The sequence below is a fragment of the Pinus tabuliformis genome, chromosome X (assembly GCF_031772625.1).
Source record: "Pinus tabuliformis cultivar Carrire ecotype Pingquan chromosome X, CPIR1, whole genome shotgun sequence".
NCBI lineage: Eukaryota > Viridiplantae > Streptophyta > Pinopsida > Pinales > Pinaceae > Pinus > Pinus tabuliformis.
This window is the reverse complement of record NC_142308.1, coordinates 89673525-89692755: the sequence shown is the minus strand read 5'-3', so window position 1 is coordinate 89692755 and position 19231 is coordinate 89673525.

Here is a 19231-nt window from a genome sequence, read left to right as displayed (position 1 = left end):
GAATCCCCCCTCTGGCTGTCATAGAGAATCATAAGTGGTATTCATCATGTGTACAAACATCTCACTTAAGAGCTTCTGCAACCATGCAGCTTCACACGAGATCATACTCGTAGCTATGTATTAGGTCTCGGCGGTGCTTGTAGAAACTGAATTCTGCTTCCCACTCATCCATGATATTGAAGCAAAATCCAAAGAGAACGAGCACCGAGAAGTGCTCTAGTGATCCTCCACACTGCCTGCGCAGTCAACATTCGAATAATCATGCAGTTTCATATTTCTGGTAGTGTATCTCAATCCATGAGAGATTGTGCCCCGAAGATATCTCAGAAGATTCTTGACACCAATCCAGTGAGGCTCAACTAAATATGAGCTCACCATGCTAACCGCAAAAGATATGTCTGGACAGAAGTTCACTAAGAACATCAATGCGAATGAGTTTATGAAACTCAGAGGCATTTCCCAAATCTGGTCTGACATCACTACCATATAACTTCTGAAAGTTAAGATCCTTGAGGTAGTCACAGGCTTGCAGTTTATCATTCCACATCTGGAATCCAACTCCCTCTTACTTCTGCAAATGAGAGGGTCTGCACCTGTCAGAAATAGGTCGTCCTCATAAGGTGCCGGTATGAGAGGTCTATCATCCACAACCTTCGGGTAATGGTTTGGATTGGTTTCACTCCTAGTGAATCTCAACTTCATCAGACAACTATCAATCCTCTCATACTACGTCCGGGGTGTTTTGCTTCAAGCCATAGAGGGCTTTCTTCCACCTGTATACATGAGATTCCTGATCATGAATCTCAAACTCCTTGGGTTGTTCCAAACCTGTGGACCTGCTGCATGAGGGGAATGGTCCCCTTATAAGATTTTCCTTCGGTACATCTCAGACATGTACCTTCATGCTCTACTTGAATTCAGACATCCCTATTACCATTTGACTCACATCAGGTAGGGCCCTGTAGATAGACCTCCGGTGCTATAGATGCGATATGTCAATTGACATGATCCCCAATGGACCATCCTACAACTTGATATAAATTGCCAACCCTGAACCCATGAGAAAAAACATCTTTGAAAATTATATTTTTTAACACGTACCTTTCCATCAATGAATGCCATCCTAAAACCTTTGACTTCCATTTCCGAGATGGACACCAGGTTCTTCTTGCGATTAGGTACATAAAAGAGATTTTGTAAATGAATCGAGTTACCCTCATTCAATTGAGAGTTAACATTTTCTACACCCTTTCCGGGATAGGTGGCATCGGATCCAAGTATAATCCCATGATTGTTTCCATCTCTACCAAATTAGAGAGTGCACCCATCTATCCGATGAGGTACTTGAAGGAGAGGAACATACAAGATAACGCTTCTTTATCTTATCAGAAACAACATTTGATTTTTTATACATGGGCTTCCTTGCTTTCTTTGAAGAGTCGGCCATTTCCTTGATGACCTGCATTACCTGTCATTCCTTTGATCATTGAAGATGTCCCTAGAATGATTGTTATCATCATCAAGTGATGTGTCCTTGCCATTCAGACACTCCTTCGCATAATGGCTGAACTAGTTATCTACCTTTCCTTCCACCCTAAGATTTGGTCTTCCAATGAAGTGATCCTTAGGTAGGCCATATTTTGCTGCGCCATTCTGATAATATTCTCTACTTTGACTTCACCCTTAGTGAATTTCAAGAGGGGTGAGGAATCCACTGATCCTTTTGTCCTTTCTCAACTATCTTCGGTGATTGCTCTTTCACTTTTGGTTGGGCATTATCTTCACCTCAGCTTTGATACCATGTTAATTTTAGGTATGTTTTATGCTTAGAGCAATTTATTTCAATTTTCACAGTTAGCTCCATATCTTTTCCAGATTAGCAATCACATCAGCATTAAAGTAAACTACAGATAGAACATAAACATAAATTGCAGAAGACAAGCCAAGAAAAGAGGACACAAGATGTGGTGCTAGCCAGGGACAAACCCCAATGTGGGGAAACCCTTGATCAATTCTTCTTATATGTTCTTCAACAGTTCAAGAGAGAGAGAGAGAGAGAGAGAGAGAGAGATAGTACATGTACAATAGAAGTCAACACTTTGACTTGTCTAGATAAGAGCATAGATCATCTCTAAGAAGATGATACATGAGATCAGTTGAAGACATGCTGCTTCAACTAATTCTCCAAGGTGACTCCTTCAACTATCGTTGTGCTGCATTTTGTCATCATGCTGCACCTCACCGTGTTGCACCATGCTGCACCTCACCGTGCTACACCATGTTGCACCCATCATCACTATGCTACATCTCATCACACTTCATTAATCATGACTGTACCCATCAATGTACTGCATTATGTGCCATTGCTGCACCATGTTGCCATCCTGACCTATGTGTTGGCTGCACCTTGCTTTCTTGTTGTCCCTTGCTTGCTTGTTGTCCCTAGCATGCTTGTTGTCCTTAGCATGCTTGTTGTTGCATGCTAGTTGTCCCTTGCATGCTAGCTGTAACATTGAATGCTTGGTGTATTTGCTACTAAGTACCATATAACTGTCCTAATGTTAGTTAGTTGTCCCTTGCATGTTGCTCTCCTTCGCAGACAGATGCTCCGACTGTTTTGCAGTTCCCGGCAGTTCTGGCAATTCCGCTGTTCCCGGCAGTTCCAGCTTTTCCGGAAATTTCAACATTTCTAGATTTTCCGGATTTTCTGACATTTACGGCAGTTCCGTCTTTTCCGACATTTCCAGCTTTTCCGGCTTTTACGGCTTTTCTGATAGTTCCAACTTTTCCGACAGTTGTGGCTTTCCCACTTTTCTGGCAGTTCTGGCTTTTCCAACTTTTCCGACAGTTTCGGATTTTCCAGCTTTTTCAGCTTTTCCAGCAGTTCCGTCTTTTCCAGCAGTTTCAGATTTTCTGGCTTTTCCGGCTTTTCCGACAGTTTCGGCTTTCTACCCTCTGGATCAAGGCAACATTATTCCTCAGGATCTTTCCTCCTACTAAAACCCAAAGACAAGGAGAGAGAGGAAGAGATCCCAAGTGTGTTGAAATGACTTGAAGGCCACTTCTATTTATATTAAAATGTTGAGCACATGTGGGGTTTATTTGGTTGTTGGCCGACCTTGACGAATTGTCTTATAATGCAAATAAATTCATAACTCCATGAATACTTATCAAAATCGGATGATCTTTAGATCAATCCTACACCTCTCGATGAGAGGGATCCAAGAAAAATATCAGCTACCATAAACAAGATGACCCACATGGAGTTTTGGCCCTAGTTGCCAATTTTAACAAATACTCTTAGCCAAGGGAATATTACAATTTATGCCCTTAAGCACAGGCAGTGATGGAGGGATGAGATGGTATCATAACCCACAGGTCCCAGGACTTAGGTGGCATTGGGATCCAAGTGAATCTATCGAAGGAAGGATTGGCTCAAGGATTGTTTGGGATCCAGGTATCGAAGGATCCATTCAGGATCATTTTGCATGGAGGCATGGAATAACACACTGGGTTGTATGGGATCCTGGTATCAATGTCCAGATTCTTCCATTGTGGATAGTAGTGGATTGCTTGAGGACAAGAAATCTTTGGGCGGGGAGATTTGTAATATTCACTTTTCTAGATATGGTCAAAATGGATGGAATCTACCCATGGTATTTTCCATGGATTTGCCCATGGTACTTCCTTCATTTTTCAAGGGAAAATAATAAAATAAAGTTTCTAGAGAGTCCATCAAGCCTATAAAAGGGGATAGGAGCTAGGCATTGGGATCATCTGGAGTTTCTCTATCTTATTGTGTGTTTGTTGAGAACTTGGCGTGGCGAGTTCTAGCTTGATCCCGCGATGAAAACCCCGTGGTGATATTTGTGTGGTGGATCCATCTAGAATTCACAAGTGGTCTTCAGTGTATTAATTTGTCATTGTTGAGCAGTGGTGCATGCCATTTGTAGGGTTTCCAATTTTAATATATGGGCATGTATCATTTTCTTCAGCTAGCAATATAAATAAAGGGCTACATTTTTAGATCCCATTTGTATTCTTATCTTGGTTGAAAGTTTATTTCTTTCGAAACACTAATTGTGCTATATTTATTATAATTTTATCATTTAGGGATCTTACACATTTGCACCTTTTCAATCAACTTCTTACTTTGAAATTTATCCAAGATTGCGCTTTCACCATTTTTGAAAAAAACCATTGTATCCCTTTTGCATGAGTTGTCCAATGCTTATCAAATTGTGATTTAAACCAGGGAAAAAATATACATCTGAAATATACTTTGTATCACCTTTCTTTGTTAGAATGTTGACTCTTACTTTTCCCATCATAGACACTTTATTATTAGTCCCAAATGTCACTTCAGATTTCACACTTTCATCTAGATTGGAAAACATGTTGATGTTCCCTGTCATGTGGTTGGTGCACTCTGAATCTAAAAACCATACATATTTTTGTTTGTCTTGTGCTACATTGCAAATTAAAAACATGTTGTCTTGGTTCTGATCTTCCTTTGTGAAATTTAAATTTGGCTTGTTACTAAGATCATGTTTCTTCTTCCTACATTCATTCGCATAATATCCATACTTCTTACAATATTGAACTTGAGATTTATCATACCTCTGACCTTGTGCTTGATTTGGCTTGAACCTTGACTTCGATTTTGATTGTTGGCTCTTCCGCTTGAGCTTGAAAGGCTACCTCTTCCACCTCTGTGTGAACTTATTTCTCTTCCTCTTGCATTTGATCTTCCTCTGCCTCTACCTTGACCAACGAAAACTTGTGTCTTGAAGGTGTGCTCCAATGAAGTATTTAATGTTTTATCCAGCCTATGTTCATGAGAAAACAATGATGCATGAATCTCATCCACTAAAAATTGTGAGAGATTATTTGTCTCTTCTATAGCCACAACAATATCATCAAATCTTGATGGAAAACTCCTTAAAATTTTCTCAACTATCCTTCTATCTTCAAGTGTCTCACCATGGTACCTGATTTGAGTAACCAATCCAATAACTTGTGTGAAAACTGAGTCTCTATTCTCAGACTCTTTCATGTATATGGTTTCAAAATCTCTTCTTAGCATTTTTAGCTTGGTTGTCTTCACTTTTGCCATGCCTTGATAGACTCTTTGGAGAATATCTCAAGCTTGTTTGGACTTTGTTGCTGCTGCAATCCTTGGAAATATGCTCTCATGCACAACTTAAAAGATGTAGAAGAGGGCTTTTGATTTCTTCCTATTGTTTCTCAGCAAGTCTCTTTCTGATTGTGACAAAGCATTATATGTTGTTGCATCCGCTGGTTCTTGAAACCCATTCTCCACCAAATCCCAAATATCTTGAGAATAAAACAAGACCTTCATTATAGTGGCCTAATAGTCATAATTTTTTTCCATTGAAGTGATGTATTTGTAGGTTAGTTAAGCTTGTGCTTTATGTTGTTATCATGTTTAACTACTAAAGAAAAAAGAACTTGTTGAGCCCTCTCTTTTACTCCTTGAACCCACTTTGATACCACTATTTGTTTTGAGGCAGAGAAGAAAACCCATAAATTTATGTGTTGTGACAACACAGTAATAACTGAGTAAAACAGAGTAACAACACACTGTAAAACAGGGGTTTGAGGCAGAGAAGAAAACCCATAAATTTATGTGTTGTGACAACACAATAATAACTGAGTAAAACAGAGTAACAACACACTATAAAACAAAAGATGCACAGTAAAACTAGAACGTATTAATATTTATAGGAGGCAAAAAACAATTACAGAGATAAAATTGACTTCAGCTCGAGTCTCACTGGTTATGTTTGGTAACAAACTGTATCAGCCTCTGAACCCACTCACTATAATTCAGTGTAATTCTTCCTTCTAGTTTGTAGACCTTTGATCCCCTCGAATTCACTCAACTTCTCTTAGCTACTTCCCTCCCACTCTCAAAAGACTTATGTTGTTACATTAATATATAAAGAAAAAAATATGGAAACTTCATACAATTTAACTTTTTCATGAAAAGACAAAAACATAAAGGAAGTTATGTGCGGTAAGTCACTTAAATTAATTTTACATTAATATATAAAGAAAAAAATATGGAAACTTCACACAATTTAACTTTTTCATGAAAAGACAAAAACATAAATGCCAGTTATTGGCGGTTAGTCACTCGAATTAATTTTACTGCGCATTAACAATCTGGCTTAATAGTCACCAACTCTTTGTGCTGGAAAAACATTAACTTGGCCTTCTTTCGAAGATATACAAAACTTGCTCCCTACTGCAAAAGATGGCTTGTTGGATCTTCTTGGGTACTTTCTGAGGTTAGTTGTTGTCATTGGTTAAATGAGGTGGTTGGGAGTATTTTTCTAACAAGTTGTAGGTAGTAACTTGTGAATCAGTTTTACCTCCGTTAAAGAGTTGTTGATCAGAGTGGAGAAGTCCTTTCTTGCTTTTCAGATTGACGTAGTACTTGTTGTCAAAGATAGTGGGAGTCACATAATCCAATGGAGATAGGTTGATGCCTCCGGAGCTGGTGGTGCTTGGACACTTCGAATGCAACAAAGGGGAGTACGTAGAGTCTATATTGGTGTCGTTGTAATTATGGCCTCTAAAACTTACGCACCGCTCTTGCCCTATAGTATGACCACCTGCATATTGAATATAATATCCCAACAACTCAGCAACAACCATCGATATATACAGTGATCTACAATCACTAATTCGTAATGTTTTTATGTTATTTGATTGTATCTTAGTTTTAAAAAAAAAAAGCAGAGGGAAAGGAAAGATGCATCTACATTAATCTTGAAAATTAATATAATAAATGATAAATAAAAACAATATTATGATTACCAGCTAGTGTGACCATTCCCTTTGTGGAGAGGCCCCGTGCTTGGAATAGTGAAATTTGGTTGCTCAGATTGGATGTGTTTTCTCCAGTAAAGTTCGTTGTTGGCGAGTCTGGCCTCCCCAACGTCACAGTCCACGAAGGTGCACGTCAATGAAAATTTTAACAAAGATACTAAACATTAGACGATAAGACCAAACTATTTCAGTTTTTAGAAACGAATTATACGGAAATTACAACATGGTCGAGCAAGGTTATTCGGGGTTACTTCAACAGCAGAATCATGAGCAACAATGGCGAGAATATCTGCACATGACATAACAACACTGCAAGCATTTTCGATATAATTTTCAAGTGTATATCATATTTGGTGTCCTTTTAATTTTGACTATGTATATATTGTTTGCCACAAAAGATAAACATGGCTTCATAATTCCCATCACCATCACTATGAATGAGTTAAATAAAATAGTGAGAGAAATTTTACATATTGTAAATTTGAATTATTAGAACATTTCATTTAAAATTAAAATTTAAAATTAATAATTAAAATTTTAAATTATTATTAAAATTTATAATAATTTTAAAATATGCGATTATCTTTTCAATAATTTAAATTAAAAATAATGATAATATCTCATATCAATTTAGAATATTCACTATTGCCACAATTATCGTCTTCTTTGTCAATAATTAGATTTGCAACTAACAAACCACATTTGAAATAAAATTAAAACACTAATAAAATATTTGATTAAATTTTTTTTGAAACTTTGAATAAGTTTAAGGATATAACTATGTGAAAAAACAAATGGTTTATATATATATATATGATAATAAAAAATTTAGTTTTATAACTATATAACAGAACAAATTGTTTATATATATAAATATATAATGGGCCGGGCTGCATCCAACCACACTTCTTTAATATTAAGATTTAAATTATGAATAACATAGTTGAGAGATTATATACTTTTCACTTATATTAATAGTATAAATTTATTAAAATTCATTAACCATTTAACTAATATAAGTAACCCATAAATCAAATTATTTCCATTTTTTAAAATGATTCAAACAAAAGTAGCAACCTTACTGGGCTAGCTTAATAAGTGTTTTATTTCAACAATGACACGACACGGCCGCAAGCATTTTCCGCTTGGCTCTTTATGTTCTCGATCACGTTGAAACCTCTCCACTCCAACGTAATGATCTTCACTCCAACGTATGCGTGAATACCGTTCATCCACTTAAAGTAATGATCCTCACTCCAACGTTGGTCCTGATGACATTTTTCATGCACCAATTTTCTAAATACTCGCACACATAAAGCATTTTTACAGCCTTTCGTGATTATAAACCATATGGCAACTTTCCCGTGACATTCCATTCTACGAGGGATATTTCAGTTGCAACTCAACATCACAACCACTATATTTTTAATAATCCCACATTTATTTTTAAAGAGATGGCCTTGAATGTAACCAATTCCAATTCTTGATTGAATTCCAACTTTTGACTACTCTTTCATTGAAGTGGCCCGTGGATGGGCTTTCTAAGCTTAACAGTTATGTCAATATAAATTGGCAAAATTGATTTAACAATGTTATGTAATTATTCTTCTTGATTTTTTTTCAAAAACATAAGAGTAAATTTAAGTTGAATTTAGTGAAATTTTTTTGGAGTGGTTTAATTAATAGATGAATTTGTGGTTAATTTGGGTCAAAATTCAATATAATTTTTTAAAAATTGTAAATTTAAGTTAATTAATTTGGAAAATCATAATATATGATGAAGTTATTTAATTTGGAAAATTATAATATATGATGAGTTTTTTAGAGTGATGAATATAGTCATGTATTCAAAAATATTTTTTAAACAATAAAAAAAAACACAATCTCCTAAATATATATATATATATATATTATAGAATTTTAAAAAATATATCAAATTAATATATTAAACAGTTTGCTAATAAAACCGAAAACCACATTCCACTGAACTAGTAAATTATATATATATATATATATATATATATATATATATATAACCACTATCACCTATTATTTGAATCAATATGGATGAATTAAAAAAAAGTGGATTCGTATTTTTTTAATGAATTTAAATAGAATAACAATGAGACAATTTTTTCATTAATTTATGGATGATTTTACCAATATTGAAGTTTAAAACGAGGATTTAGAGTGAAAATAATAAAATAATTTTTATAATAAAAGGATAAAATTTATAATTTAAAAAATGTGAGTTTTTTTACCATAAATAATTAATTAATTAATTAATTATATATATATATATATATATATATATATATATATATATATATATATATATATATATATATAACCACTATCACCTATTATTTGAAGCAATATGGCTGAATTAATAAAAAAGTGGATTCGTATTTTTTTAATGAATTTAAATAGAATAACAATGAGACAATTTTTTCATTAATTTATGGATGATTTTATCAATATTGAAGTTTAAAACGAGGATTTAGAGTGAAAATAATAAAATAATTTTTATAATTTTTATAATAAAAGGATAAAATTTATAATTTAAAAAATGTGAGTTTTTTTACCATAAATAATTAATTATATATATATATATATATATATAACCACTATCACCTATTATTTGAAGCAATATGGCTGAATTAAAAAAAAGTGGATTCGTATTTTTTTAATGAATTTAAATAGAATAACAATGAGACAATTTTTTCATTAATTTATGGATGATTTTACCAATATTGAAGTTTAAAACGAGGATTTAGAGTGAAAATAATAAAATAATTTTTATAATAAAAGGATAAAATTTATAATTTAAAAAATGTGAGTTTTTTTACCATAAATATTTTTTAGTAGAGAGGTTATCAATTTTAAGTTAAATATGTTTTTTTTTTTAAATTAAAATAAAATTATTGGTTAAATAAAAGAAATATAAAAAAAAACAAAAATAAATATACATTTTATATTTTATTATTATGATTATAGTTTGAGTGGGCTTAATGGTTAAGAGCGTGGGTTTCCTCCTTTAAAAAGTTACATGTTCAAATCCTAAGGGGGTTATATATCTTAGTAGACTTTAGTAGTCAAATAAGGGGGTGGCTAAAATAAATAGAGAGATTTTATCTCTGAATAAGAGAGATGTGTAGTACATTCAATACGATATCAATGTCAAGTATATAGTGAGATACAAGGAAATTAAAAAAAATTAATGTTGTCAATATGAATCATAAATAAAATATTTCAATACCAAGGTTAAGTGAAATATTTCATTGTCAACTATGTATATTATATAAAACAATTGAAATTTTTTCATGTTTAAACCATTTTATTGGTGTGTTGAAAAAAATGAAGGGGATATGTAACCCTTTTCACACTTAGCATGGAATGGATTCATGATATCTATATCTATCTATATATATAGAATGAATGGGATATGTAATTCTTTTCACACTTAGCATGCAATGGATTCATTATATATATATATATATAATGAATCAAGTAACTCTTTTCACACTTAGCATGCAGTGGATTCAATATATATATATATATATATATATATATATATATAAAGAATCAAAGTATATCTATCTTAACCTTAGTTCTATCAAGATTTGAGAGAGGTCAAATCTCTTGTGGTGACATTTTTCCATGTTTTGGGCTCTAAACTATGTTTGCACCACAAAATATTTAATTCCACTTGGCACTTGATAAATCAATTATAAAAAATAGAAATGAAACAAAATATCCAAACTTTTTTGAATATGTATTTTATTAGATCTAATACATTGCCAAACTATGCATTAAAAAGTGGTTTTAAGATTACCATGAGCTGGGTACACATTTCCTCATCAAGCTTACATTTTATTCAGGTACATACAATTCTCATACTCCATCCATGGAGATACCAAGTATACTCTTTGGACCAATACATCAAGTCAAACATAACAACATAGACTTTATTGCAAACACAAGATATGACTCACATCTACTAAACTAAAAAAAAAAAAAATTGTTTCTTCATCATTATTTTTTCACATTCTTTGCCACGTTCATTGATACAAAAAGAGTTCCACATGTATTATCACCAACTTTTCATTATCTTCACTTGAGCTTCATCTTTGAACTTTCGTTTACTTCCTTTTATACCTTTATAAATTGATTATTTATGTCCATAAAAAGAAATCCATCTCACTTTGTAAAATTCTTCCATCTCATGTTCCCCTCTAATTGAATATTCATTTTCTCCAATTTCATATCAAGTTAGCATACGATAGCCATTTCACTTCTCGAGGTTGTTAATTCCATAACTTAATGCCATATTCTCTCTACTCACAAGAGGTACACACACTACACACTAATACTTGTAGTTCTAACTGAAAAGATCTTTCCAAACTCTTGGAAAAATAACTTGCACTACCTAGACCAAAATTCTCACGGGGTCTTCACTCAATGAAGCTCTGAAATATTCCGTGTGTTTGTGGCATACTAAATAAGACCCTTAATTTGACTACATATTGGAAAAAAACCTCTAAAAATCACATTATTTAAACCCATACCAATATGAACCCAATACAACTTCCCAATTTAAAAAACCCCTAATTTCACTAGATATTGTAGGTATCCATGTTTTCATTAACATTTTAATACCCCTTTATATATTTTCATTAACTTTGAGCTCTATTTTGTACGTGTCAATATAAAAACCCTTTACCCCCTATTATATGCTCAATATATTATGTCATTTTTTCATCAATATATATTCCCCAATATGAACACATGGTATGATATTGCTCCGCCAGTGAAGCCCCCGTGAAAACTCTAGGGTGTCAAGTATAATCGATCATGCACCCTTTGCACATCATTTCATCTCTATTACTAAAAGTTACCATCACACATTTGTAGCAATTCATATCTTCAAACATATAAGCTCATCTCATCTCCACACATATCTTCTCAATTTTGCTTTATCTCTTTACTCATACTTAAACAACTTGTCTTTCCTTTACAAGATCGTTTTTTGTTAACCACGAACCATCAGAAGAAAAAATTCTGATGACTCAATAAAATGATAACTAACAGAGCAAAACACTCATGAAAGTTGTGTGGGATATGTTGTAGTACATTGAAAAACATGGCCTTGTGGAATATTTTCAACATAAAGGTAACTTCCTTCCATTCATTTACTTCTATCTGACCATAAAGTACTTATATGTGAGGCTTTGATATATCTTTGATCTATCACTTAAGTTGTACATCCACTTTTTTGCTATCATGATTGCAATATTTTTCTTAAAGTACTTATATGTGAGGCTTTGATATATCTTTGATCTATCACTTAAGTTGTACATCCACTTTTTTGCTATCATGATTACAATATTTTTCTTATTTATGCACTTGACTTCCTACGCTACTACTTGTAAATCTTTCACCTATTATCAATTTTTATTCTTTCATGAACTTGATAGCTTCACTAGTTGTTTGAACTTAATAATCAAGTAATTTATTTATTTTCCTTATACACATATGGATTTTGGATACCTTGGCTATATTTTCTTAAACATTTACCATCAAAACTCGTTTATTTCAAAATTTTGGAACAAATTCATTTTGTGTGTCTTTGAAAACAACCTAATTCATGATATTTAGTAAAAGATTAATCTTTAAAACTATCACTTGGATCATCATTATGAACCTCATAACAAGAAAAGAATAAAATTTATTATCATCAATCAAATCACAAGTATCAAAAGAATTATCAATCTTCTAAATTAGGTCACTTTTATCACAAGTTGCATCACAAATTACCTCCTCTTATTTTAACTACTTTACTTCGTTTTCAAGTGCAAGAAACATATCTTCCTTTTCAAATAACTATCTTTTCAATGGTTTCATCAATATATCCATTTGATCTTGAATCTTTAAATAATTACCTACCGATTGATCAAGTGATACTGACCTTTCCGTCAATGTGATGATGTGCTATGTAATGATACCAACAAATTCATGATATATTTTACTATCTTATGACCTCTATCTTGCAATGTTTATCATTATGGAATCATTTTACTTTTATAACATGTCTATTTCATGTAAATCCATCATCAACATTCTATTGTAGTTTGCAATGTTTATCATTATGGAATCACTTTACTTTTATAACATGTCTATTTCATGTAAATCCATCATCAATATTTTGTTGTAGTTTGAAGTATTTTTCCTCTCTTGGCCATATTCTGATGTAACTTTAAACGTTTAGATTCTATATTAGATCAAACTGTGGTCCACACAATATCGAATTTTCTCCTCACACTAATTTTATGGTAGATAGGGCCTTTTTACTTTTCTCATCATGCTCATTCAGACATATCAACCTTTGAGCCCCTTACTCTGTTGTGTAATAGTACTTCAAATCAACAAATTGATATGTAGCCTATACTTTTAGATGTGGAATGATCCTAAAATCTCCTTAAACATTGATATGTAGCCTATACTTTTACCCACTATCTCAATGTTTTTTTTCTTTTTTTTTGGGATCAAATATTTCCAAAGAGATAAACTTAAAATAAATGCGTTAGGAATTATTTTCACCATCGAAAATTATGTTGTGCCCAAAATATGATAGCACATCCTCCTGCTTCAGAGACATTTTCCAGAAGCGAACTCTCTCTACTTTGATTTGGATTTGTGTAGAAAGTATTTTTCAATGAATGCATTCCAAAAGAAGCAGTTATTGGCTATGGGATTTTCCCTTGTCTCATTCAATTGGAAAAACTAGGGAAGACAATGAGTTGTCTGTTGAATTCAACAACCATTCTTCAAAACCCATTTCAAGGAGATTTGGGATGTTGACCATCCCTTTTGATTCTACATGAATATGATAAGGGACAAAGAATATATGATCCTCATAGTTGGATTTGTTAATTGGTTAAGGCTTAATCCCCTACATATAAGTGTGTGGTGAATAAGACCCAACAATTTCTACTCTTAGCATATGACCTTTGTTCTCATTCTCAATATATGATGCCACATACACTGAGATCTTAGGCATCAACTAAAGGATGCACAACCCCCAAGGAATCACAATGAAAATTTGAAGAAAAAATGTAAATAAATATGATTTACACGCGCCACAACCTTGTTAATTACTCCCAATAAAACCTATGGCTCTATTGTTCTCTCTCTATCTCTCTACATAATAGTAATCTTCACACTATCACCAAACCCTTAATTTTGCCAAACAATGAGTTCACCCAAATAACTCCAATTTTCTCTCTTGTTCTCACATTGGGTTCACGAGATCTTCCAAAGCAAACTAGACAAGGAAGTGACTATCTATTCGACATCTAACTTGAGTAGCCCCAACAATGAAATCATCTTCATAGTAGACTTCTAAATACCAAGACTTGATTGTGGTTGTCTCTTATGCACATTCTCTTCTTATCTATATGGCACAACTCCTTTAAATTTCACATTTTCAAATCTCAAGCTTTTTATATATCATGTCTCTAGCTCTGATACCAAATTTGATAAAAAAATTACAAATTTTGTTGAAAAAATATTTTATTTGAATTGAAAGTTATGTGATCCATGTTATATTCAGTAAAGTCTTAAGGTAAAAATCACATTCAAGTTGTTGGGTCTACTTGTTTTGAACCACCCGCTGTAGTTCATCATCATAACTAAGATCCAAAAATATTTCATTAGATCTAATCCATTTTCAAACACATGATAGAATTCCACAATAAATAACCATAACAACCAATTACAACTAGAATGATAATAACTCATACGTGGTTACAACTCACAATTATTGGAAAACAACATTTTGTAGAATAATTCATTGGAATGATACATTTCTCCTATTATCTTTGATAAAATTGGGGTTATCTATTTAATTAATCATTAAATTTTAACATTTTGAAATAGGGAAAATTGCAAATATTACTAGTTTTTTTTAATATTCAAAATATTGAAACTCTCTGGGATTTATATTTTTTTTTTACTATTTCCAAAGAAAAATAATTTTATCTTATAAAATTTGAATAAATTAAATTTAGAAAAAATAAGAAATATATATTTTTAATGGTTAGTTTAGAAACTAAATTAAATTTATAAAAAGTAAGAAATGATGTTTTTTTTTTAATATTGGAAACTAAATTGTATATAAAGTTTATTTTCTCTATTTTTTTGTAAGTTGTATGTGTCTTCCAAGATGACCCAAAGGCATCTAGGTCATGAAGGATTACACTAGATTTAGGTCACACTAGCCCTTAACAGTACTGGAGTTTTGCACACAAAATTTGAAACCAACAACTTTCCCATGACAAAGTGACTTAAAAATACACCATCACTATCTTTTATCACAATTTTAAAATATTTAAAAATTAATAATTTATCTAAAATATATTCTTAATAGTATATAAATATAAATATTTTGCTGATTAAAATAAAATTACTTTACAAATTTAAATGAATATATGCCTTTCACGTTAAAATTAAAAATAAATTATCATTATTTCTAAATTCAATCTTTAATCTTAACTTCAATATTACTATTTAACTTCTCAAGGCCTAACCCATTAATGCCTACTTCTTACCATAGTTACCAAGTTCGAATTGGAATTCGATTCGATAGGATAAAAATTCTAATGAAAATTTTCCAATTTGGAAAAAATTCGATAGTATACATCATAAAGATTTGAATATATATACTTTATTTTTTCTAGTAATAATATATTTCCATTTTTTTTTCTCTGATTTATCTTAGATTTTGAATAATTTTAAATAACTCTAAATTATATAACCACTTTTAAGATACAATTTTAACCCATAATTCCTCTTCCCACTAAGAACTTAAATCCAAAGAGTCTAATAAATAAATACATATTTAGAAAATCACTATTCTAAACTTATTTATTTAAAATCAGTTAAAATATAAATATATTTAGAAAATAAATAGTAACCACTTTCATAAATTTTCTTTTTTCCTAATTTATGTTTAGCTTTCCAACCTTAATAAAAATAAAACTTTTCCAATTTTTCTAAATAAACATAATTATGTGTTCAAACTTCAGAGCTTAACCTTATATGTCCAAGAATCTTGAGCAAAGTGATCCTAACATTTCCAAACTAACACTAACTTGTAACTCCTTAAAAAGCCCTAACGTTTCGAAGCCAGTTCTCGTGACCATGAAGTATTGCTTTCTTTGAGGACTCTCAACCGAATAAAACCCTAAACGAGCCGACTCAAATTTCCTCGAATAATTCGCTCTACGAATAGAATTGACGAATTTCCGAATTTTTTTCCCGATTCGGACGTATTTTGGTAACTATGCTTCTTACCCAATTTTATCCTCAACCGTCGATAATGATTTTCGATGTCTTGACATTACCGCGTGGAATAAATTTTAACAAGAAGTCCGAGTAAAACAGCCTGGACTAACTTCTGGTAACGAGCTATAGGTTTATTTTACTGTTCTCGATGCATTTTCCGATGATGTATCTCCGGACATGTTTTTCAGAGATCGGTCCCATAAAGAGACCTAAAAAGAAGAGAAAGGTAACCAATAATTGGGTTCTTTGATGAATCAAGTTATTAAGATGGGCAAGTTATAAGAGGAGTTGGGGGGTGTGGTGCCATTATCATATTGAAATCGGGGAGATTATGTCACTTCGGGTGGAAGGCAGGATAAGGCACAAACAACAAAGTCTTATAAGGGGTGTTACTGCTAGCAATGTTGAAATATTAATTTCCCCGGCTGCGTACTGTTTCCAGAAAACTAGTATGCTTCTCAGCACCAATTAAAACAACAGACACGTGAACAACAGTTTTGCCAAAGCAGTTTTCCCCGGAGCGTAAACTTCAGCACATAGAGTCGCGCGATATGGATGGGAAACTATTTGATTGAATGTACAGTCCTGCAGCAAATTAATTTGACATGAAGTAAAAGCTTTTTGTTTGACCACCAGTTTGAGTGAAGTAATTGATGTATTTATTTTGGTTGGCCGAATTGGTAAAAATAGTAAACAACAGGTTTTATTGCGGACATGGAGATTGTACCGTAACATCCAGAAATCTCAGGAATTAGATTTATTTGTCTGCTGCTCCATATCTTGTCTTAATTTTCACTGTTGTCATAATAATTTTAAGAGTTTTTTTGGTGTGCTATTTTAATGTAATGAGCAGCAACATAGAAGCAGAGCGGTAGGAGTGTTAATCTCTCTGCAATATAGCGCAGCAGCGCTTGAATGTGATTGTGTGCTTGAGAGAAGAGTAGAAGACGCTGCAGAGCACAAGAAACAACAAAGGCACATCAGTGCAGAAGAGTAGACACAGCAGTGTAGAAGAGATTGAGGAGAAGACACAACAGCGTAGCAGAGAGCAGAAAGGGAAAAATGCACAACAGTGCAGATATTTGAATGTAATTTGTTTTATGATTGTTTGCTGTGAGAAAGGGTAGAAACGCAGCAACACAGTTTTGTTGTTTGCATCTGAAATGTAAATGAGGCACAGCAGTAGTGCAATTTTAATCAATGAAGGGGAGCAGGCAGTGCATATATTTTTGTTGTTAAATGTGAAAGGAATGCGTAGCAGCACGAGAGCAATTTGAGAAGTTGTTTTATTCACAGCAGTGCTGTAACATAGTGCTGAGACAGAGTGCTGAAACAGCGGTGCTGAGACAGAGTGCTGAAACAGCGGTGCTATGACAGCAGTGCTGAAATAAAGTTGCTGAGACAACAGTGCTAAGACAGTTGTATATGCAGCAACATAAATGTATTGAGATTTTTACACACAACAGTGTAAAATATCAGGCAGACACAGCAGTGTCAATTTGCAGGTATAAACAGATTGAAGTGCCTCTGAAGCATAGGCAGTTGGAGAATCCCTCTGTTAAGAGGAAGATGATTTTCAGCATAGGCAGTTGGAGAATCCCTCTGTTAAGAGGAAGATGCTTTTCAGCATAGACAGTTGGTGAATCCCTCTGTTAAGAGGAAGATGCTTTTCAACATAGACAGTTGGTGAATCCCTCTGTTAAGAGGAAGATGCTTTTCAACATAGGCAGTTGGTAAATCCCTCTGTTAAGACGAAGATGCTTTTCAGCATAGACAGTTGGAGAATCCCTCTGTTAAGAGGAAGATGCTTTTCAGCATAGGCAGTTGGTGAATCCCTCTGTTAAAGAGGAAGATGCTCTTAAGCATAGATTGGTGAATCCCTCTGTCAAGAGGAAGATGCTCTTAAGCATAGATTGATGAATCCCTTTGTCAAGAGGAAGATGCTTTTCAGCATAGATTGGTGAATCCCTCTGTTAAAGAGGAAGATGCTCTTCAGCATAGATTGGTGAATCCCTCTGTTAAGAGGAAGATGTTTTGTAATAGAAGTTGTGAAATCCATATGTGTGAGGAAGACAAATTTGTATCAGTTGGTCTACTTTTTATAAATAGAAGTTTTTTTTCTTGTGTCGCTGAAACTGGTTTCAGCGTTGCTGCAACACCAAACTGTGTTGCTGAAACACCGTTTCCAGCAAACAATTTTCAGTTTTCTGTGTTAAAACAATGTTAAAACATAGCATTTTTTTTGTCTGTCTGTTATGTAATTATCATGAATTCCCAACATAGTATCGGAGCATTGTTCTGCTCTGTTGAATTTTGTTTGAAATTAGCAGAAATTTCCAACAAGCAAAATGGTTAAGATTGGATCAAATCTCTATCCACAAAAATGTAGATAAAGTGAAAGACCACACTTCTTTCCACCCCTATCCTTTCCAACTGGATGAAGCATATTAGGAGATTGGCAATCAACTTTCAAAACATATCTTACTCTCACATCTACAAAGAGCAAAACCAAGTGGCAAACCTTCTCTCACAGAGCGGTATTCACTCCTCACGTAGCAGCGTTCGCACATGGTGTGTTCTTGAACTCCGGGTCTTTCACTTCTTCATAGAGTTTCTGTTATTGCTCTCTGGATACATCACTGTGCATTTTTGAACTGTGCCTAGAGTATTTGTTATTGCTCTTTGAATACTTCCAACTGTGCAATTTTGAAACAAAATTACTCTTTGCAGATAATACTGTAACCAGGACTCTTTTATTTGTTATTGCTCTTTGAATACTTCCAACTGTGCATTTTTGTACTGTGCAATTTTGAAACAAAATTACTCTTTGCAGATAATACTGTAACCAAGACTCTTTCAGTTATAATGGAGTAAAGTAGAAAATTATAGATAAGAATACATAGACAAATCAGTAAAAGATTGAAAATTCTATGAGGAAACCTCAGAGAATGTATTCTCTTCTTTGTTAATGCGAAAAGAAAGCGTCTTTATTTTCTTTAAAAAAAATCCGCCCTACATGTAAAATGTT